Raw genomic sequence first — 24388 nt, forward strand, 5'->3', positions numbered from 1 at the left:
TTTTTTCATTTTGTGGGCCCAAATTAGCATTTTGTGGGTACAATAAGCATTTTGTATGCACAAATTAGTATTTAAGTGTACTAAATTCCAACTAATAGAGAATACAAATTTGTCCCTAAAAAATATTAATAAAATACTAAACAGTGTAATGCAAATTAAATGGTTGAGATGACGAAATAAACCTTAACCTATTTTACTTTTTATTTATATAAAGAAAGAAGTAATATGATCTCAGAAAAAACAGGCTCCATAAAGAGATTTTTTTAATTGATTTTATAGAATTTCACAGCGTTAAGTTGCACATAAAACAAGCGTTTAAAGCTCATGGCATAAATTCAAGTTTACAGTTCATTTTTTAGCTTTTTTGATTAAGTGCTTCCACTTCCAGACACACCACAAATAAAATCCTTTTAAATACAGAGAATGGGACAGAGTCCCTTCCCATCCGTTCTAAGTGTTCTAATTTGTATGATAATACTAGAGTCTGTATACATTCCAGTTCTTCCTGAACAATATTTGCAATCTCTTGACATTGATTGCTTGCCTTACAAGATAATTATTTTCATTGATCATTTGAAATGAAATGACTTTTGAATATCTAAAATGCTATTATTGCTAAAATGCTATTATAGCAAAATATTATTTTGTTTGGTCATAAAATGTTTTAACCCCTTCATGCTGAATGTACCGTACTTCTAATGAAAGGGGCTGGGGACTTAACAAGCACCATATGCCATTCACAATTTTAAGAATTTTTTTTCAAGGTTCACCAAGGTTCTTGTTATTTAAAGACGCTGCAGCAAATTGCGCTTTGTTTTTGGTATGTTTTAATTTAAAAACTTACTTTAAATATTACCTTCAATTGCATGTATGTTAAGAAAAACAACAGTTTTGACAGCAGCTGTAATCAGAACAAGTCTATTTATTTTAGTGCTAATGAGGAAAAACTCCTATTTGGGGAGTTTTTTTACTTTTATTTTGAAGATCATAAATAATCTTTATTTCTACCCTCTTAATCAGCTGCCAGAGATGTTTCCCCTTGACCACAAAAACAGCACAAACACCTTTAGTCATCATATGAAATCACAATAGGAGTCCTTTCCATTGCCCTTGTCCCTGTTTTCTATGACCTTGCTGTGGCTGTTTATCATTCCTTTCTCATTATGGGATGTATTCTAAACCAACACAACACCCACTTTGAAAGTTATTCCTGCCTGCTACACAGAAGCATTCCCATAAAGCTTCAAGCAGAATGACAGTTGAGACTTTTTAAGCAGGCTCACATTCAGGATTTCATAATTAAACTGAACGCTGTTGCATTTTTGTGAATTACTGTCACGCCTCAGTCAAAGCAAACTTTTAAGCCTCCAGCACATTACCAGAAGTTATGAATTCAGCATCCTAATAATAAAATATTCAAACAAAAATAGGAATAAAGGAATAAAATCAGAGGACCTTTTCATTATTGTCTCGATGAAAATAAGAAAATTATCATAAAGTTCAGGAGGAGAAAAACCCTATTTAGGACTCGATTACATCGATTACATCATTAAAAGCTGAGTCTTAATTTCTGCCATGCTGTTGTGCTGCCCGGAATGTGTTGCCGCTAGACCGTGCAGCGGGTGACTCCTAAGACATACAAGACCTCTGATTGCATCTGTACATTGACTTAACATAGAGACGGTCACCCGTGACGCAGCTTTGGAGTTTGTCTTGGTTTATCATTTCATATATTTTATAGGTTATTCAATCAAATTGGTCTAAAAAATGTTTAATCTTTAAAAAAAAAACTTTACCAATTTGTAGAGTTGTGTCTCTAGTTCAGCAGCTGGAAAAAAATCTTCCTAATTCTGCTTATGTGGATATTTCTACTGGTGGAAAGGGTGGAACCGTAAACACACAAAGAGACCCAATGTTCCTGTCTTTAGAAATTACCACCTGACACACACTCAAGATACAGTCACACACCCTCACAGACTTTAACAGTCTCACCATAAGCTGTTATACAAATAAAGCCGTATTAAACTTTTATTGAAGAAAGCAGGGTCTCTCAAGAAAAATACTGCTAGGGATTTTTAGAGTTGCAGGTGAATGCTTTAGAGTCAAAAAGAGACAATGAATTTATCTTAAGGCTGACTCGTGCTATTATGACATATGCAACTGCCACCGCGATTTTTTTTTTGAAAGATTGTTGCCGTAGTCATGAATGTAGACAACGTCAGTCAGGTGGGGATAATGTCAATCGGGCGGCCACAGGGTGGTGGCAGCCAGATTGCCGTCTGGCGTCCAGAGAGCAGAGCTCATTGGAAGATGTGTATATGTCTATGTACTGTCCAAACAACACTATGTGATGAAACCATGGCCTCACCCCACTATTTATATTCTTCTTTGTCCTTTTGTGCATGTTGTTCTGTCTTTGTGTTCTTCTCAGCATCAACCGCAATTTGTCAAGACGCAGGTCTCAGAGCCGCTGTGCCGCTATCAAAACAAAGATGAGTCTCCCCAATTATATGCAGGACCCCGGTCACCAGATTGATGGATGGTCAGCGTCGAGTGCCTAGCTTATATCAACAGCCCTTGTCGAGTTCCCACGCTGCTACCATATGACTTCTCACAATCGGAGGGTGGCAGTGTGTTGGCGGAAAGACGGGTGGCTGGTGGGTGGCAGTCTGAAGTCGCCTGGTCATCAGACGATTTTGGGGACCTTGGAGACCCTCCCATCAGTCATTTATTGTGCTGGAGTGTTTCTACCACCCGCTTGTCGCTGGAATGCAACCTCCAAATGTGATCAGGCGGCCACTGATGTCAAAAGAAATTGTCTGGTCACTGTAAAATGTTAATAAAAGCTCAGTGATTGCAACCTCGCAATTACAAATACCGCTGCAGCCACCTGCTGATTTAGAAAATATATACTGGTAAAAGTCAGAACAGGAGACAAAAAGGAACATTATATTCTTTGTTAAATTTGTATTCTAGTAGTAATGTCATGTTTTGCTGCATTTAAAGAAACATTGAGGAATTTTTCATTCATCTAGGCAGCATAATTAATCGATAACAATTAACTTGTAAATTATTTAATAGCTAATTAAATGTTAAACTGTTAAGAAATAGTCTTAAAGTGCAATTACTTAACACATAATGGTAAATATATATTATTAAGCCAATTGCTAATACTTATTTAAGTAGGAGTGATGCTTTGTAAATGATTAGGTGTTTATTTATCCTTAGCTAATTTCATATTGATGCTTTCAATTTTCCAATTCATTTTGTGATATCAAAATTATTATGTAAACTATACATCATTGTTTTCTAAAACATTATGTTCAAAAAGGACATAAAAGAAGAAAAAAAGAATTAGGAACATCCTTGCTATATTTTTCTTTTTTACGTATTTAATGCTCCAGCCACCAACGCATCGCGTATATAGAATATCACATGACACATTGGATTTTTATTTTTTTACTTTAGTTTGTGGTGCCAAAACTCCTTTTTAAATCAAGACTCCCAAAAGAAGTTTTAAAAGGATGTACAATTCTCATGTGACACTGGCCACAGGCAGAGCATTTGTTGAAAAATGGGAGGTTTTTCCACTGTGCCAAATTTCTTTTCTTTTTTTTTTTTTAAATCATTTTAATCACAGTCAATATAAAAGTCAACTTGCCATTCTTTCATTTTAATAGCCGTAATAATTAGCTTCTTTGTGAAGGGCACAACTTAAACACAGCTGCCAGAATATTCAGCCAGATGGGTACAGCAAAATGTTAAAACACAAGAGGGCTAAATGGTTTAGCCTTCACTCATTAAGACTAAACATTATAACCCATTTCATCTTTTAAACCTTCATTTTTGAAGCAGGAATGGGTGTCTAAAGAGGCTGAATACAAGATGTTACCTCAATCATTTAATCATTAAATGACTAAACAGGAGTATTGAGAAAAAGTTGTCCACATATAAAAATACAACTTCTGATCATCATTTTGCTCAATGCCATGTCACACAGTCACTATGTATATTTTGTGCATATTGCACAGATAAAAATTGGTCATCCGTAGAAAAAGTGAGAAGATGTATCGGAGGATCGAAGGAACGACATTAAAACCACAGAGGTACGAAAAATCCATGCACAGAACACGTAAATCAACGTGAACATTGCTCTATTTATATGCAGTTCACGCGACATTAAAAGTTATACATCGGTGGTACATGCGTGAAAGGTCTGTTTGACATATAAGTAGAACGGTTGTGGAAACCCACAAATTTGTGCACGCACCTCGCCAAAATCACACACAATTGCAGAAGATGTATAATTGCGTATAAACTACGTAAAATACTCGTAAAAGGTGTAATTCTCAGCCGACCAAAAATTTTGACCATTTCAAAACCAAATTCACGTTAACCCTCAACGGACATTTGCGTACATAAACCAATGACGAAACGCTAAAAACACATAAAGTGTATATCATACATGTATCACGAAAGACCAAAATTTAATACGTGGAAAATGCGCAAAATATACGTAGCGGCAGGAATTTCAGACAAAAAATTGTCCGCAGTGACTCATCTATGCAGCAAAGCAGTGAGTTGTTACCAAACTTTCCAAACACTAGATTAGAAAAAACATGTTCACAGGACACAGTCTTATTTTTTTAAGCAGTAATTCCAGGCAGATCATCAAGGGCCTTTTTTCTATCTTTTCTCAGAGTTAAGCATCATTTTCCTGCAGTGCTGTGGCTGAGTTCTTCCTCACAGCAAAGTCGGTTTTTGAGGAAACTTTGGAGAAGCACTCTGCATTTACACTACCTGTTGGAGCATCCCCTACTTTATCAGCATTTACTTTACTTTAAGACATTCTTATTACCTTTTTTTAAAATATTCTGTCAATAATCTGGCCTGCAGGAAAGGCTCAGTTGTACTGAGAGGAAAAACTAACTTTATGATGCTACTTCTTCAGCTTTGATTTCAACCTATGGTTTACACTAGGATCTAAATGATATTGCAAATCAATCAAATCAATTAAAAATGTTCTCACTATGCAGGAAATCTTTGATTTGCATCCATGTCAATTTAAATGATTCGTCTAAAGATACTACTAACATAAAAAATAATACTAAGAAACTGTGATTCTTTGGGAAAAGGCCATCTTAGTCACAAAAGAAGAAGCTGTATCAACGTATCAGAGCGAAACTGCACGTTAGGTCATCATTGTTGTCTTCCATCAAGCCTGCCTCACATTTTTATTGTATAATAAAAGATGAATTTGGCAGAAGCGCCACACAGCTTTCTCGATTTCATCTGATTAAAAAGAATATAAAGATTACACTGAAACGGTCCCTGCAAAGCTATAAGAGAGCATCCATTAAAAATGCATGTGCTTCCAGTAATTATGGTCCCAAACATCCACCACATCAAACGGAAAAACAAGAAAGATCCAAGAAATGCGCTGTAGGACAGAATCCGAGTTGGCCGAAAGAAGACGGACTGAATTTGAGCGTTTGCAAAAAAGATGATCGTCAGAGCAAAGATTAAAGCTGAAGGACAACACTGCAAAGAGGAGAGGGAAATATAACAAAAAACACTGTATTAAGATGCAGACATAGTTAAGAAGCAGAATCAATTTGACTGAATTTAATAAATGTAATATATCAAACATTTTTTTAAGAAGAAATCCCAAAAATGTGTGTTTTTGCATTTAAAATATAATATACAAAGGAATCACATCTATAAATATGATTATAAAACTTTATTTATAGATCTTATCATATTACTTTTTTTACAGTAAAGTTTAATTTAATAAAGTGGGCCAACAAGGACAAAAGTACAATTATAACTATTATTAAGGACAAAGATTACAAGCTAATAAATTAAATTGAGGCAAAATAAAAACAATGTGGGCACTCTTCCAAACTAATAAATGATAGTTATTGTATTTTCCTGAAAATAACTAGATAGATAGATAGATAGATAGATAGATAGATAGATAGATAGATAGATAGATAGATAGATAGATAGATAGATAGATAGATAGATAGATAGATAGATAGATAGATAGATAGATAGATAGATAGATAGATAGATAGATAGATAGATAGATAGATAGATAGATAGATAGATAGATAGATAGATAGATAGATAGATAGATAGATAGATAGATAGATAGATAGAGCTATGTGTATATATATATATATATATATATTTAACCTTAAGATATTACAAAATCTGCATTCAACAAATAACTTAATCTGTGTCTTTTTTGTATAAAAATATTAAATCCATAGCTATGGCATTGCAATGCTTAAAGTCAAGTACAACCAGTTGTATGTGTATATATATATATATATATATATATAAATCTTTATTTTGTTTTTTACCAAATTCCTCTAAATTAAAATCATTGTAAAACACTGCAACACAACAATATAAAATGCTTTGTGTGAGAAATGCTTGACTATTTTATTTCATCAGATAGGAGAAGCAGATCCAAGGTCACTTATTGCAGCTCAAGTGGTTCCATTGATATTAACAGGCAGTGGCACTGACTGCACCACAGTGGGAGTGCATCTCTGCAAGTTGCCAAGCTCAGGTGCATGCAAGTACAAAATGCATGAACACACACTTACCTGGCAGGCCAAAAGGACAGAGGAGCAAACCCTCTCATGTGATTTCAGGAATAAATTTAAAAGCAAAAAAAAAATCATTCCATTTTGAAAAGCTAACGCACTAAAGTAGAGCCCAGCAACAATATTTGATTGAGCAGAATTGAAACAATCAAAGGCTTTTCACATCAAACTGGCAAAGGACCAGAGAGTTCCAAGAGTTCAATTAATCTTTCCAGAAGATTTTGTTTTATGAGAACCGTGTTCCTTTTCTTTCAAGGTTGAACTAAATTTAGTGGAAAATCAGTCAAAGCGAGACCCTCTGCTGACTTGTTTAAACAAAGCTGGTTGTGGTCTTGGTTATTTCTACGAATAACAATGTTATATATAAAAAAAAGGGTAAAGAACATCATAATGCATAATTTTAGTGATCTTTTTTTTTATAATTTACAACTTTTTTGATTAACTTGTGTGTTTTAGGTGAGATAGTTTGAAGTTTTGCAGCAGATTTTAGACAGTTATCTGCATAAAACCTTCCACATCAAGTGTTTGGTCACTGATACGATATATGGGACGCTCACAAAACTAGTACAGTCCTTGGAAATGAACAAGGTCCTCCAGAGCTGTAGGCATTTTCTTTTAGATCAATAACTTATTGAGGCACAAAATAGCTTGAGAGGATGGTCTGCAAGATGCTGAGCCAGATTAGAGAGGTCCAGTGCATCAGCGGCATTTATGAGTCATGTTATTTGTGTTTAAAAATATGACATTTCTGAACTACTATCTGGGCCACGTATCTTAGGAGAAATAAATGCAATTTATTTAAGCTTGTGCAGAATAAAAGCCCATACATGGACTCAATTTCAAGAGGTGCTCTCACAATAATTGTAATGCAAAAGAGAGAAATAATGAAAGCGTATGAGCGATGAAAAGCAGGGCTGTGCCTAAGTGAGACAGATTGAGTGGAAACAAATGTATTGTGATAACATCGTTTAAACAGTGCTTGGCTCTCTGGAGGCCATGGCTGCCTTTGCACTCACACTCATTTGACTGGGAGAGCGGCCAAAAGGATGGGCCAAAGGGACACTCGCATTCTCACCCGACAGCCTTCACGTCCCTCAACTACCCCCACCCCCTCCCACTTTCTTCTGCCAGGATACTAAATTGTACAGAACTGTGCTGTCAGGTCTCATTTGGGAGAAAAATGATGCGTGAGATTTTACCTGAAGACAGCGGTGGTCTTTCTTTTTTAAAGTTGTTACTTTGCACAAAGCACATACAACCTTTTCATCATACACTTCCTTCACTTTTTTTAGAATTGGTGTGTTAAATCACTGTTCAAAGATATCACAGTTCCATACAAAGACTTTTGGTCATTTCTGCTTTCCAGGTCGGCCTGAACAAACCGCAGGATTTTATTCTTAAACCAAGGAACCTGACATGATGATGCATATTTCTCAATGTGCATAATGCTTAATGCACTGGACTGTAAGGTATGAGTCGTGCGACTTTAAGTGTCCTCCAATAACTAAAATGTTGATCAAATCCACCTCTTTTTTTGCAGGGAAATATTTATTTCTTGGGAAATTGAGCAAAGAAAAAAAAGTGTGCGGCTGTGTCTTTTAATCTCACTTGTCACCATCGAGTTTGATACATCAGAGATGTATTCCTTTCTAGTATTAGTGTCTTTGAATTGCAATGTGTCACATCATTCCTGTTGCTACTTTTAAAACTTGCATAAACAGAACAAAACACCTCAAACAAATGTACAACAAAGCATCAATATGCATAAACCCAATGGATGATAAGGAATAACAAGAACTAGAAACAAGGTTCATAGAAGGCAGCATATACTTTCTCTGTTAATTGTACACAGTTTTACATAGTAACTCTGAGTGCACTATGTAGTGAGTAGTGAAGGAATTCGGACACAACCTCTATGTCAAGCACCTTATGTATTCCAGCATGTCGATGACAGGTGCTCTATAAAGAAAGTGATTGACTGAAAGTGATTGCCGATGTTACACAAGCGTTAGTGAACATGTACTGAGTAAAAACAAAAAAAATTCAAACTGTATGTGTAGCCTTACACTGTTTTGTAACAGCAAGAACAAATCTGTTCCTGTCAGACATTACTTTGAATTACATCACTCCCGACATCTTCTAGCTGCAAGTTACTACAGCGTTGATGTGGTATTCTATAGACAAGAAAGACATGAAAGTTGTACAAATGGATATAAGTTTCGGCAGCGTGTGCTAAACCCAACATCCTGCTTGTTTTTTCCTCTTCTGTTGTCCTTTACTTTTCCAATATCAACTCCACTTTGAAGCTGAAGCTGCAGTTATTTCAAAGAAAGTCTGAAGCTCTGAATTAGTTACATAAAAGTCTGGAGAATTTCACTGGAAACTCACCAAGTCAGCTGCTTGGGGAGAATCATCTAAAGCTTTGCTAAGATATGTGCGCTTCTGTGTGTTAGTAGGTTTAAAGCTCGTCTTTAATGACCTAAGCCTCAAGGCTCATTTGAGCGGTGGATACCAGCAGTCAGCTAATGTACAAACATCAGGGTGGTCCTTAGCACACACATCCTTGCAAAGATTGAGCTTTTCACAGTGGCCAGGGGAAAGGTTTTAGCGTCCGCCCTGACAGATGCCTCACACACATCGGGATACACACACCAACCACAGCCAGTGAGGGGAAAGAAAACACAGAAGAAGGATTTGAGGCGGAGTATGATCTATTTATATGTAACATATATCTGACAGCTCAGATTATGTGTATATATGAGAGTGAGAAACGCTGTATGTGTTTGTGTGGGCACGTTTGTGCTTGGTAGACAGTGACAAAGCGGGATCGTTTCATCCGGTCCCCTTGTGGTCACTAATCCTTTCCTCTTTCTTTGTTGCCTTTATATGAACACAACTCCTGTCTTTCTTAGACCTTCCTTCTAACATTAAATCTATACCTCTTTTTCATAAACCATACTATTTAACCCCGTAAAGCCCACTATATCAAAGAATTAGCAGAAAATTCACATTTTTTAGAATTATGTTGGTTTAAAACCCCTTTTAAAACCTTTTTTTAAGATATAGATAGTATCAATGATCTGTTGTGTTATTTCGGTAACTTTTTGCACAGAACAGTTTCTGTGTTTACATTGACAATGGAATTGTGCAAATTTGCAATAGTAAATTTGCCTAATGAAAAAAACTGCAATAGAAACTTTTTTTTTTAACTAAATGAGTCCAACAAGCGGATGCCAATATAATTCTTGGTAGGAACTGCCTGCCTTGGGCAATGCACAGCAGGCACCACAAAAGGGCACACAACATTACACTGCTTGCCAAAAGTTGAGCGTGTCATGCAGAATTGTTGGATCCATAGCTCTCTGTAAAACCACAATTTCCCAAAATGGCTTCATCAGAAGGCCTGAAAAAGACGCAGACGTCTCCTTTGATGATAAGCGCTAGTGCCGTGGCAGAAATTGGAGTACATCTGCTGTAAATCAAAGTATTGTTTACATCCGTCACCATGTTTTGACTAAATTATTGCGCGAGTTGGTTTGTGTTTATTTGAATAATTATAATTTTATGGAAATTGTGCAATTCCAAAATTTCTAGAATTTCTAGAATTTCAAAAACGTTTTGCACAGCTATTTTAAGATGCAAAAATATTGACAAGTTCAGAAAAAAACCTACCTTTTTTTTCCACACGCTGCAGCAAGTAGTCATTTAACAAAATGAATAACTTTAGTTGAGTTATTCTCACCATAAAGTTTTGAAAATTAGGAAAAAGGTTTCCAGCCCAAAGTGTTTTGGGGATTACACAGAGGCAGCCATTTTGAAATGAGCAGGAAAAGACCTTTCTACTGTCTCTAGTGGAATGATGATGAACTACAGGGCAGAAAACATGGACCAAGTTCTATGAAAAAGGTTTTTAAGGAAAGTTTGCACTATGGTAATGAGATAGTGGTCTCAGACATATGTGTATCAAAATTTGATCTGAATGCTTATATACAGTTATCCCAATAAAAATGAACTTAAGAACACGACAAGAAATGTAGAAAAGTGTATTCAAACTGTGATAATGGATTACATTAGAAGACACCTGTTTCAAACAATAGCATTTTTTTATTGCAAGCAAACTATTTTTCTACAGATTTTGTTGGTTTCTACAACTAACCATTTTAAGATGATAATTTGGCATTCAGCTTTACACCGTCCTTCTGTGAAAATGTCTAAAATCAAACCAAAACTTTCTGGTAACCCCAGAACTGCATCAGCGGATGAAAACTTAAAAGTAGAGGACATTATAATTACTTGTTTGATTTCTTATGCTCTTAGTGACGTTTTTGTGTCATACATGTCAATATCATGTAGACATTTAACATTTAGACCAATAAAAACAAACCAAAAAAAAAAAATATACAGAGGAGATCCATTACTGCATGTAATCTGTCTTTTTTATGAAGTCAAACTGCTGTTGTTTCCCATGATTGTGGTAAAATAAAGAGTAATTCACTGTTTAATGCAACATGTTGCAAGTTAAACATCAAGACTTTTTAAAGCTTTGCTTGTTCACATTATTTTCTTTAAAATAAGAATAAAAATGTTTCCATTTCTTTGTGATTTTTATGTGTACTTTTTTCAGTTCCACGGTTCATAAAGGTCTGATTTAGAAAAATCACTTCTGATTGACTTAAGATAAAATCTACTGGATATAAAGATCAATTAAAAAAACGTATTGTTGCAAGGATGTCTAATTACCAGATGAGAACGCTTAACAACATTACAGAATGGAATAAGATAATAATATTATTTTACACATCCTGCATTTAATTCTTATCATACCTTTAGATTATGAATGCCCCATGTAAAATAAAATACAAAAATGAAGTAAAACTCAGCATCCAGTGGTCAAAATATAATGAGTAGTTGGTGGCCCATCCCTCCCTACATCCATCCATTTTCTGCATTCACTGTAACCCTTTTGGGGTCACAGGGATGCCAGAGCCTAACCTGGCTATTATTGGGCAAAGGCCATGGTCACCAGTCTGTCGCAGGGCCACACACCCATACACACTCTCTGTTCAAACCTTGGGACAATTTTAGAGTCATCAATTGTGTGTGTGTGTGTGTGTGTGTGTGTTTATTGCTTGGTACCTTGTTCCCGTTTTGGCGCCATTCTTAGAAGTATGTAATACTGCAATACTTTGTAGGCAACTTTAAAAGAATAAATAACAGTGACTTTGGAAATTAAATTCTTGGTGGTTTTTGTTCAACAAAATGACTTTTTTCTGTTGACAAAATTAAAAATTTAGAATTACTCCTCTACACAAGTAAAAAAAAATATATGTATGTAAATGTTTTTTTCATTGGTGTATTGGTAATTACCTAAAGTCTGTGGTACTGAGGCATGTGATGGAAGGCTGACCTTTCCAAGGTGTGCCCAGACCCCGACAGCTGAGACGGACAGCAGCTCCCCTGTGACATCGAGCATAAGGGTTCAGCAAACGCAAGGAGTTAAAGAAAATACTCAAAGTGTTTGTGCGCAACCGGTTACACGTACATGCAGATTTGGTTTATTTTGAAGGTCTGGAAAAAAAATGATAACGACATTTTAAAAGGAATCCATTTATGTTTGATTAAAAAGAAAAAGTTTTATGACAGTGTTGTCCTTTTCGGGTAAGATTCCTTAAGAATTAACAGAGTAAGCTTTGCTTGGTAGAAAGACACAAACACCAATGTCTAAACCGGAACCCACATAGCGACTCTCTGTTTGGTCGGAGACCCCTTTGGCTTTTTTCCTTCTGATCTAGGTGTGAGTGTACCCTCCCTCCTGCTCCGTGGCTCTCACCTTCACAGAGGAAGGAGTCTGAAGCTGCAGTCACCAGAGCAATTAGAGACTTCATGTTCCTCCTCACTGTCAGGAGAAGCCAAAGATACACACATGCACACATCAACACACGTGTTGTGCGCGCACACAGGGTCCGTTCACTGTACTGACAGGCACTGGGCAAAAGTTCAGTCTGCCACTCTGCTAACTATCTCCCTATCCTCCTCCTCCTCCTTTACTTCTACTCTCTGTCTTCTTATATGTTTTCAATAATATAACCTGCAAAAATCTTATTTAGTTACTCTTAAAATCCATATGCAGTTATATTATCTCGTTCTTACTTGTCTTTTTTTGGGGGGGAAAAAGTCCCAAACTTATGAAAACTTTGATCTTAATTATCCTGCAATTCTGCAGACTTTCTCTTCTCTTGTGCCTTTTTTTTTTCCTTGTCAGTATTGCAGCTGAATTTTTTTACTAATAAAACTGAATGTATTTAAAATGCTCATTTGGTCAAGGTGGATAAAACAGGTGATGTTACAGTCAATACGACGTCTTAAAGGGCCTATATCATGACAATTCACATTTTTGAGCTTTGAAGTGCACTACTCCTCACAAAAAAAGAAATCCCAAAGCAGTATTTGGTAGTGATGTGCATGTAGCATCAAAACACGGAAGTACCAACCCTTGCAAACATGATCACGAAGGAAAAATTAATAATTTCTTTTTATGCCCATTAATATGACACCAAGATGGATTTTTAAAGGAACAGAGCTGTGACAATAAAAAGCCTGGATTTGCAGGATTTTACTTTGACTTTTCACATCAAGTTTCATCCAGATGAAGGTAGCAGATGAGCGCTAATAAACAGTAGAGAAACAAAGTAAGAAGTATCCCCCTCCCTGTCGCTCCTTGCGTGCACTACACACAGTGCGTTCTTGAACGCACCACATGCGGCGAAAATGCAGCATAAATGCAGCATTACCTCCGGCTAGGAAAATGAACTGCGAACATAATTTATTTTTGATTAAAAAAATCATTCTTTCATGTGCCAAAGGTAATATAATATTATACAAATGGATATAATTTACAGTGAAAGTCTAAAGATGCATGCTATGGGCACTTCAAACAGACACATCTCTACACAGTCATGAACTTGAGATAAATTCTCAAAATTATTTGACAAACAAGATTTCTTTTCTTTTTAACATTTTATGTCAGTCATTTTCTGTAAATCTCTAGCTAAAATGATGTGTGGTAAAATAATATGCCATGTAATCTATCTCAGACAACCAATTAATTAAAGTTTGTACACTTATTGAAATCTATTTAAGCTCTGATAGAAATTGCATTGATGGCAAATGTATCAGTATGATGAAAAGTCTAATATTTTCAAGCCACATTTCTCTTTTGCATCCTATCAGTGTCTCATCATATGCCTTATTATGATGTGTGTGTGTGGGAGGGGGTGTTATGCATATGTTTTATAATTTTTCTTTTTTGTCTTTCTTTTCGGTTTTACATTTGGAAATTGTTTATATGTGCAGCACTTTGGGCTACTTTCATCGGAAAAGTGCTCTGAAAATATAGTTTTACTTGATGTGATTTTCTTTAAAAATACAAAAACTGCGATATTTATTGAGTTTTTTTTATACAAGCTGGCTAGTATATGGATACTTCTATACATTTGCATTAGTATGACCCATACATTATTACCATAAAGCTTAATCACCATAAAAAAGGGACAAAAAGGATTGAACCCTACACTTATGGGAACTAAAAGGATGTGAAACCTGCTGGTCTCCTTGATATTATAATAAATGTTCCTGCTTTGCTAATGTGCTAATAAGTATTCATTACTGAAAGGTGGACCTCAAAGCCTTGAGACTAGTAAGTTCACCAGCATAATAACAACCAATCATGAAACAGATTATTCAAAAACATCCCTTGGTGACTCACTATCTTCATGCTTTGTTGTTTATTTGATTCATTACATTTTTTGTCCTTCTTGTCATAGAAGATATTAACATTTTAATTAAAGTTAAGGTAGTTTATTTGAAAAAAACAAAATCACTTCTAAATCACTGATGTAGTTTCTGAAATCCGAGGCTGCAGAGGAGTTTAAGCTCTACCCAGAACCCTTACGATCCTTTTGTGCAAATCACGTGGTTCAGTATGGCCTTATATTTTAAAAAAGAACCAAAGAATAAAAAAAAATATAAACAGAATCAATGCTGTCGGATGAGTAAGGGACAACACCCGACGAAGTGTTCATTATCCTGCTTATTTGATGATCATTTACAAAATAAATGAATTATCAATCAATTTTTGGTAATTGACTCTTGTTATTTTTTTGGTTTAAATCACTTTTTCACAAAAAGCAAACTATTTGATGCGTGGTGTGGAACATTGTCATGGTAAAGGCTGAACCTGCACCAACCCCGACTGCAGCGGTTGAGAAAATAGGAGATATATATGCTGAGCGTCATGATGGGTTAAATGAAGCATCAGTTCAGAGAGAAAGTTCACCTCTTACTGCTTGTTTTTGTCAAGATGAGAAAGAAAGAAACAAAGAAAGAAACAAAGAAACTAGCGCAGTGATCCAGAACATTTAAGCTATGGGACCCGGAACTTCTTTATAGGTGTGCATTATCGCTGGGGTTTATCACTTTTTAATGCAAACCCAACAGCCAGTCAGAATCGAGTATTTAACAGCTTACAATACAATTTAACAAGTTGTCAATTTTACAACAAATTTTTAGTACGCTGTAGAGCGTAAACGTCCACGCATTTGTTTTCTGATCTTTAAACATTCGTTTGTTGATGTTTGAGGACCTTGCATTAAGGCAGGGGTGGGCAATTCCAGGCCTCGAGGGCCGGTGTGTCTGCATGATTTCCAGATACTCTTGCCCTACTCATGGCTGATTACCTGGTTCAGGTGTGTCCAGCCAATCAGAACATGCCAGAGCAGGGTATGCTGGAAAACATGCAGGACTGCGGCCCTCAGTGCCCACCTCTGCTAAGGCATAGTGACCAAAACTTTTTTAGTCAAGTCTTACAGCGCATACAGATATTCTGTTTCTTTGTTTTGTAGATTTTATGATACTATTATGATCAATATGAATTGAACTAAAGAAGCAGAATTCAATTGCGTCAAACTGCATTTTATTTGATTTAAAAATTGCGCTGATATGCAACACAGTCAGCATAAATCAGCTGATTCTGTCACGGAGAAAGGTGGCGGATATGCAAATCCAACGGTCGAAGAGTTATAGTATGTCGAAGAGTGCTAAGTGTTATGGGGTTAACTAAAAATACATATAATGTAAACTGTATTTTGTGTAAATAATTCACATCAATTCAAACTAATTAACATCCCAACTAAAGTGTATTTTTGTTTTCTGTTCATTTTCATCAAAAATATGACTGGTTTGTCCCAAAAAAAACTATCATCATTCTAGAACAAGCAAGACAAGCTGATTTTCAACACCATTTTGTTTTATTTATGGACAGGTATGTTAAATAATGTAATATTTCATATTTACCATTTATGATGCATTACCCACAGGCAAAACATCACAATATGATTTTTAGAAGAATCTGGTTGATTTATTTGGAATCCTGTCCTTTGGCAGTTTAGTTTAGCTTTTTCAAAGAGTAAGACCATTGTAAAACTTCTTGAAATTGTTAATGTTTTGAATAAATAAAGTTTATTTTTATATTTCATACACATTTCCCTTCAGCTTTAATTAATCTGTGGTTCCGTTTTGGTTCTCATTCACAAGTTGAATGAATTTAGACAAATGTTTTCATCTTGCCATGCTTCAGTTGAGTCAACATCTTGTATTCATTATGCAGATACATGCTTGTGCACTGAAAAGAGTCTGATTCCTAATATGTGCAGTAGATCGTAGATTTTGTGATGTGTCATTTAATTTTAGGGGAGGTTTTTGACATAATTAAGAACAAAAGATGGAAAGGGACTCCAGTTATTGCACTAATAATGCATTCTTAGTTGTTGTGTTCTTGCCAAAATGGAAGATGACGTTCAAAATGGCATATGAAGTGGCAGATGTTCCTCCACGTCCTTCCTTTGCTGAGCAGAAGTCCTGCAAATGTCGGTTAACACAGACTAAGACAGACACTTTAGATTTTTGATACATGAGAGAAGAGTGTCTGTGCATGGGGGATCTATCAGTGGTGTGCAATGAGGTTCACTGCTGGTGAGGCACTGATGTCATCAGTCAGATTTACACACACATGAACCCTACATAGCAGCTTATTCACCATTTGATTGGTACCAGTTAAAGTGTGTTGTTTAAATTTTAATTTTAACATTTCGCTTCTGTTTACAAACTATAGCATAGAAAAAAAAAGCCCAATAATGAATATTATTGACTTACTTTTACTTATAATTAAAGTCAATGCACCGCTCCTTCTGAAGAAACACATGGAAAACCTGTTTGTTAAGTGTTCCTTATCTGTCTTCAGTTTTAAAAGTCTCTCTGTCTCAATGGAGATCACTGCCAGTGACGTTTCTAAACAAATTCCTGAGTTTAAACATATAATTCTCCGTTAAGAAAATGATGCTAAACCATATTAAAGACAAACTGAACAGCTGCACTTGACTTGCTACTACTAATTCTATTATTCTTTAGCTGCGTTGTCACATTCTCTGGGATCACCAGCGCCCTCTGCCCTGAGGCAGGTGTACTGCGTGCCTCTGCCAGTGTATTTCTAATGCAAATTTTTTGTGGACAAAAAAGACTAAATGGTTCACAAACTGGCCCCCATGAAATCACACAGTTGGCGATAGATAGAAAAATTAAGTAATTAAAAATAAAGCATCTTTTATGACAAAAGAAAGATGGTTTAGTAAAGTACATACATCAGCTGCAGTTCAATCGGTGTGTGCGGCGCATTCTGGGAGCAGGGAAGGGACAGGCTTCCGGTGTCTCACCTGCCGCTTTCTCATGTATTTTTTTTTAATTTAATTTTATTTTTTTCACCAAAGAAACGTTGAAAACCAACACAAAAACTGTATTTTTATTTTTAATAAAAATGCATAGGTGAGGCTTTGCCATCCCTGACTGTACATCACTGTTTGATACAGTGTTGGATGTTACCTTTGATACAAGTTAGATGTTACCTAAGTCATTTATCCTAATTCATTTAAATTATTTCAAGATTTACCACCAACACCAATCCAGTTTATATGTAAACTGGCTGTGACCCTTTTGAGGTCACGGGGGTCACTGGAGCCTGTCCCGGCCACTGTTGGGTGAAGGCTGGGTACACCCTTAACAGGTCACCAGTCTTTTCCAGGGGCCATCAATCACACTAACACATGATCGGGTCAATTTATAGTCACCAGTGAATGACTATAAATTGCATGAAGGATGTTTTTGGACTGTAGGGAAGAAAACCCACATACCCACTGGGAGAATACGCAAACTCCTCACACAAAAAGGGTCCAGCCAGGATTTGAACCAGAGACTTTTAGTGTGAGGTGACAGTGCTAACCACTACACCACAGTGCAAGCCAATTCAGTTCCAAATGAACTAAAATGACATCCATTTAAATTTCAATATTCACTTTGGTTAAAATAGAAAATTAATGTACGTGTGTGTGAGGGGGGTAATCGAGGGCAACCAATAGAAACCTCCTTTAACCATAGTTTTTAACTATCAACCATTCTATCAAACTGCTGATTCTATTTCTGGGAAGACAGAAATGTTCAGATTGTTTTTTTATCAGCCAACAACAAACCAATTCTGTGCATTCTTACCACAAAGTATTTCTGTCGACTTGTGAAACCACTAACCACACCCTGTTGGACAAATAGCATCATCCTCATTACTGATCTACTAATGGTTCCACTGCAATCCTTTCATGTCAAATGTTTATGTATTTTCTTGTAATATGATTTTGTGGTAAATTTCAGTGGAAATTTAGATGAATAGCAATGTTTACAAGCAAAAGCTTGGTTTGAGGCTGCAATAAAAGTGCATTCGTGGAGCTTGGATGTTTTCCAACAATGTCGTTCGGAGTTCTCCACATTTCTTCAAAAGTCGGAACCTTGTCACATTGTCAACTGGATTAGGAGTCACATCAATGGACATAACTGGAGAGTACGATTACAAAGGTTGTAGACAAATAGGACGCCACTTGTCCATTTTGGTCATCGCATGTGAGAAAACCATAAACACCTTTACGAAGACCTCATAAACATCACCCCCCAGTTGGTAGTGAGTTGGTGGTGAGGGAGCTCTTGACTGGCTTGTTGTAAATGAGTGTAACGCCACACATTCAAGTGTCTTCAGATCCTCACACATCAGATGCATCACAGCGTGTACTTTCATTTGACACTCAACATTAAGTGTCCTTAACACAAAATAAGAAGAATGGGAAATGAAAGCAGGACATTATGAGGTTCCATTTGTGCCTTAAATATGTTTTTGTGTCCACTGTCTATGTCTTTGGTCCATTGTCTCTGTCTACTGAACGAGTTCATTGAACATTGGTTCATGCGTTATGTTTAAAACTTTGCATCTGTCTTTGTTATTGTCGTCTCACCCCCTGTCGTCTCACTACATTGTCAGGAAAATCCTTAGCAACCGTTGCTAGTGTCGTTAGCTACGACGTTTCCCCATGTCGTGTCGTTAGATCTTGTCGTTTTTCAAATTTTACCAAAGTCGTCAGAAAAGTCCTTTGTACGGCAGGTAAATTGTTTGCTGTACTACCACGGAACGAAAAAAAAAAGTTTATTAAAGCCGGCGCTAGCGTTAACTATGACAAACACTTTTTTTAAAATAAATTTTATTGATATTCCTGCAAACGCGCATTGCCAAAAAGAGGGGGGGGGGGGTGCATGCGCACAACGCTTTCACGTTCCCAAAGCGACTCTTGCCAATTGTTTCAAGTTATTCAGAGTATGGATTCAATTAAATCTAGAAATGAAACTATTATTTAAGTCTTTTAAAAAATAACTGATCTTTATCAAAAATGTGGTCTCAAATTAGGTGGATAGACGAGGAGCAGACAGGCCAAAATCTTTGACTGGATTTTGATCTTTTCTTTTTAATCTGTTATGTATTTATTTGACCATGAGGTGGCGCTTTTGGGACCAGTATAATGCTCTTTTAGGCGCGTCTGCTCCTCGTTTATCCATCAGATTTGTAACATGTTTAATAAAGATCAGTTAATTTTCAAAAGACTTCAATAACAGTTTCATTGCCAAATTTAATTGAGGCCATACACTAAATAACTTAAAACTATTGGCAAGTCACTTCGGGAATGTGAAACCGTTGTATGCCTGCCCCCCCCCCCCCCCCCCCCTTCTGGCATTTGCAGGAATATCAATAAAGGTTTTAATGTTTTTCTTTTTTTTATGTGTTTCGTTCCGTGGTAGTACAGGAAAAAATTTAACGGCCGTACAAAGGACCTTTCTGACGACTGGCAAAATTTGAAATACGACAAGATGTAAGGACATGACATGGGGAAACGACGTAGCTAACGACACTAGCAATGGTTGCTAAGGATTTTCCTGACGACAAGGGGAAACGACGTAGCAAATGACAAAGCAAGCATATACATCACAAAGCAAATACAAAGTAATAATCAAAGAAGCATGGGCACGGAGAAGATATTTCTTAGTAGTACATACACATGTACCAATGTTCAATCAACTCGTTTAATAGACATAGACAATGGACCTAAAGCATAGACAGTTGACGCAAAAAGATGTTCAGTAGACATAGACAATGGACCCAAAACATAGACAGTGGACGCTAAAAGATATTTTCATATTTTTGGCACAAATGGAACCTCATAGGACATCACTGACTGTAGTGACATTTTAAATAAAGATTTCATGATTTAGGATTAAGGTTATTTGCATTTTTACAGGTTCTTCAACTTGGCACACGACGCATCAGCCAGCACTGAGTTACACAGCTGGTTTTAGTTGAGATTTTTATGTTGGATGCCCTTCCTGACACAACCCTATATTTGATGTTATTGTATTAGTTGGTATGAAGCCCGTTGAGATGACTATTGTTGTGATACTGGGCTATATAAATAAAATTTAATTAAATTGAATATTTTATCTGGGCTGGGGACCAGCGCAGGGAAACCAAGACTTGGGCCCCTTGTGGCTACATTTGCCATTTTAACAGTATTGTGATAAAATACAATAACATTCATTACATTTAGACTAACACAGAACTAGTAATAAGTATGCTAGCAAAAAAATGCTGATCCATTCAGGCAAGAAAGCATTAGGTGATTCATGTAAAGCTTACGTACACATCAGGCATGTGATGCGTGTTCAAGAACGCACTAAACAAGTTCAAGAGTACGCTAAAAGCACGTTCAAGAACACATTAAACACGCATTTAGCCCATGGTGTTCACACTGGACAAGCAGGGAGGGGCTTCTTCTTCTTTTTCCACAGTTTACCGCCACATGTCTAGCGCCTAAAGTTGGAAGAGACTTAGTGTGAAATATCAAAGCGGTCCAAATCTTGCTCCAGGCTTTTTCTGTCACCGCTCTACTTCGATATATGAAAGACTTGGTTTCATATAATTCCAGCTGGGAACAAACCACAACTATCTTGTTCACCTTCATGATCGATTTTTCAATTTTTGGCAATTCTGTGAATTAAAGGGTTCACTCCAAAATCCAAGTCCCTCATTGGTCAGAATTTGATCTGGTTTTACTATCAACACATGTTCAACAGCCACACGTTTTGTTTGTAGAGCCCGAAAATGGTAGTAGAAACTTGCGTACCTGTGCAAAAATTTTGAACACGGAAGCCTAAAACGTGTGTTTACATAGACTTTCACTGGAAGTTAACTTTGCATTAATCTGCTCAGTAATGTTTTTAGTCGCCTTTTTTAAAATAAATTGGTCATTGGAGTCTTCCAACTCAGTAAAGTTGGGGATAAATCTTGTAGTTAGCATGACTCCTGTAAACATGCATGATGGAACATGACAATATTGGCTTTGAATAACAAAAACATCATGCTTTTATTTTATTTTGCGAGACAATCTTAAAATAACAAGTGGGAAATAGAAGACTCCACCATTCCATCATTCACATTTCGAAGTGGCTTTAAATTAGCCAGTTTCTTGGTTTTAAGGCAACTTAAAACAAGACAAGACATTTATTTAAATGAAGTTTGATGTAATTGAAAAAAAAATGACTCAAGCTTTCAAATGACTGCTTTTTCATAGCAAACTCGGTCTGTCTTTGGCAGGCTCACAGTCTATCAAAGCCCATGAGATGCACATTTCAAAGCTTTTTCTCTCTAGAATATTCAAGCAAATTAGTTACAATGGGCTTTCCCACACAGTTGCTCTATAAAAATCGAATAATTGTGAGAGTTCTGGACTGGTTTTTGGCAAAAATGATTTCCCAGTGTATAACATGGTTAAGAGATAATCAGTTCATGCGTTGTGGTGGAGAGTTGGATATTCAGGTTTGTTGTGGCAGACTACAAAAACCTGAAAGGAAATGCTGACAGGGTTTGGGAGAAAATAATGCAGAGATATAGGCATATATGACCTCTTAAGTACTGTTATATTAACTATGTTGCCTTAAAAAATGTAAAAATACAATTGTGACCATGTGACCACAGTGACCATGGAGGGAAATGCAGACCAGTGGGAAAACACACTTGCAGACCTATGGATTTGCCATATGAAAAATCAGCTCTCACCCTGTAATTAAATCTTAAAAGTAATCGCTTCCAAAAACACTAAAGGGTCAAACAAAATGCTTAAAATTCACAGAGATGCTAAAACAGCCTGTAGTCCATTTATACTGTGTCATTAACGAAAGGTCCCCCAAAGATTGCCCAAAAGGAGCATTCCTCTAAAGTCTCCACTGAGGTTCTTAGATAATCAGTTCAATTCACAATTGATCATTATCAAGGCGAATAAAATGTCAGTGTGTATTGAAGCTGAAAGGAATAAGAAGAAATGAGAAAAGAAAAGCAATATCATTTGCATACTTTATGTATTCATATTTTCAAATTAAAGCCTTAAATTGTGTTTGAATCAAAAGTACGAACATGGGTAAATTTTGACCTGATACAATATAAAGGGTTAAACTGCAGCTTAAAAACCTTTTAGAGGTTTTTCTGAGAGACTCTGGAAGGGAGAAGTCTTAGATAAAATGGAAATTCAAAACTTCAATTTAAACAATGTATTTGTCATTAGGCAAAAATGTTTAGCCCTGCAACAAACTGGCAAACTGTCCAGTGTGTAGCTTTGCCCAACAATAACCCCATGAACCCAAAGGGGATTAAGTGAGTTAAAAAATAGGATGGATGTTTAGAATAATGTAAATATATCCAACAGTGATAGCTATCTCACTAAAATGACTAACTATGAACTTGGCAAACTCACATGACTTTATGGGCATCAATTATGATAAAATAAATTATGGAAAGTGTGTCAGTAACAGATCATGCTGTTATACATAAGGTTATACATGTACATTTAGTTAATTTTTTTCAAAAGGATGAATTTTTTTGTGGGAAACAGATTTGAATAAACACCAATTATGGTTTAAGCCAGGGGTCGGCAACAGGCGGCTCCAGAGCCGCAGGTGGCTCTTTCATACCTGTGCTGCGGCTCTCTGTGTTTTTGTAAAATAACTATCATGTTGTAAGATTGTAGTGCTGCCTTTAAAACCGTCAGGTAGTGCCAGCAGGCAGGAGGAATAGGGCAGCGTGAATGTGCAGGGGCGGCGTGTCTGCAGCTGTGAACGGTGACCAGAGTCTGTTTAGGGATGGAAAGTTTTTCTGGAAAGACAGTCAGTGGCGATCTCGTAAGGGACACATGAGCGCCCCAAAATAAAAAGCCTTCTTTTCCCCCTAGGCTAAAACCACCCATTTCCGTGTAAAAAAAAAATTAATTTGCGTTAGGGCGGCCCTACTATCCTATCCCCTTGCTGCTACGATAACCGTATGTTGCGCTGTCTGTGTAGAACACGCTGGAGGGGGGGTTGCACGCGGGGGAAAACAACGAACAGGTAGAGGAGCGGGGCTTAGACTAACTGTTTATGATTCCAGACCCGCAACAAACTAACAGCTGTTATCCAATAAAAAGTAGTTGTAATCCATAAAATTAATATAATTTATCAGGTTTACTGGATTTAAAGAAAATAAACAAATAGAAAGGAGTCTTCATCAAGGTGAATTTGTTTCCATCATCTCATTCATCTTAACTCTGGGTGTTTGACAGACGCAAAAGTCTATTCAAGGTTGTGGAAAATGGAAAAAAGATCAAAGGAAACATCACGCTCACAAAGTATAAAAATAATTAAGATAAATAATCAAATAAATATCCTGACAGCATTTTGAATCAATACCAGTATGGCCAAATGAACTATCGCAACACATCGGCAAAAACATTTTTTCCAGCACACCCAGTGTTGCGGCTCCCTGGGCTTTCATCTCAGTGGGAATCTGATCCGAGAGGCTCTTTGAGAGGTTGCCGACCCCTGGTTTAAGCAAACCTACAAAATTTCAGAGATGAGCCCATTTAAGTAAAATGGCCTCAAATTCTCCAGCATGTTATTGACAGTATGTCACTATACCGGCAATAGCATAGCTTGGGTGGTTTACTAAAGTTGAAAAGCTTTAAGAAAAGTAAAGGCATTCAGCTAAAACACAACACTCTGAAGATAGAATTGCAATAGTAATGATTGGTAAAATGTCTGAAGGAAATAAGGAAAAGGAATAAAAGGAAATAAGTTTTACACAAAGCTCTCTGGTTACAGACCAAACATTAATTCTGTAAAAGGCTAAAGCAAACGTCTCTAAGAACAAGTGAAGTGGGCGACCTTGTGTAGTTACTTTGACATTACTTTAAGATAATCATTTAACACTGAATCGTGTTTGGATACCAAATACTCTAATAATGCGCTGATGTTGAAACATCACAAAGGTTGAG

Source organism: Oryzias latipes, chromosome 8 (assembly GCF_002234675.1).
Source record: "Oryzias latipes chromosome 8, ASM223467v1".
Lineage (NCBI taxonomy): Eukaryota > Metazoa > Chordata > Actinopteri > Beloniformes > Adrianichthyidae > Oryzias > Oryzias latipes.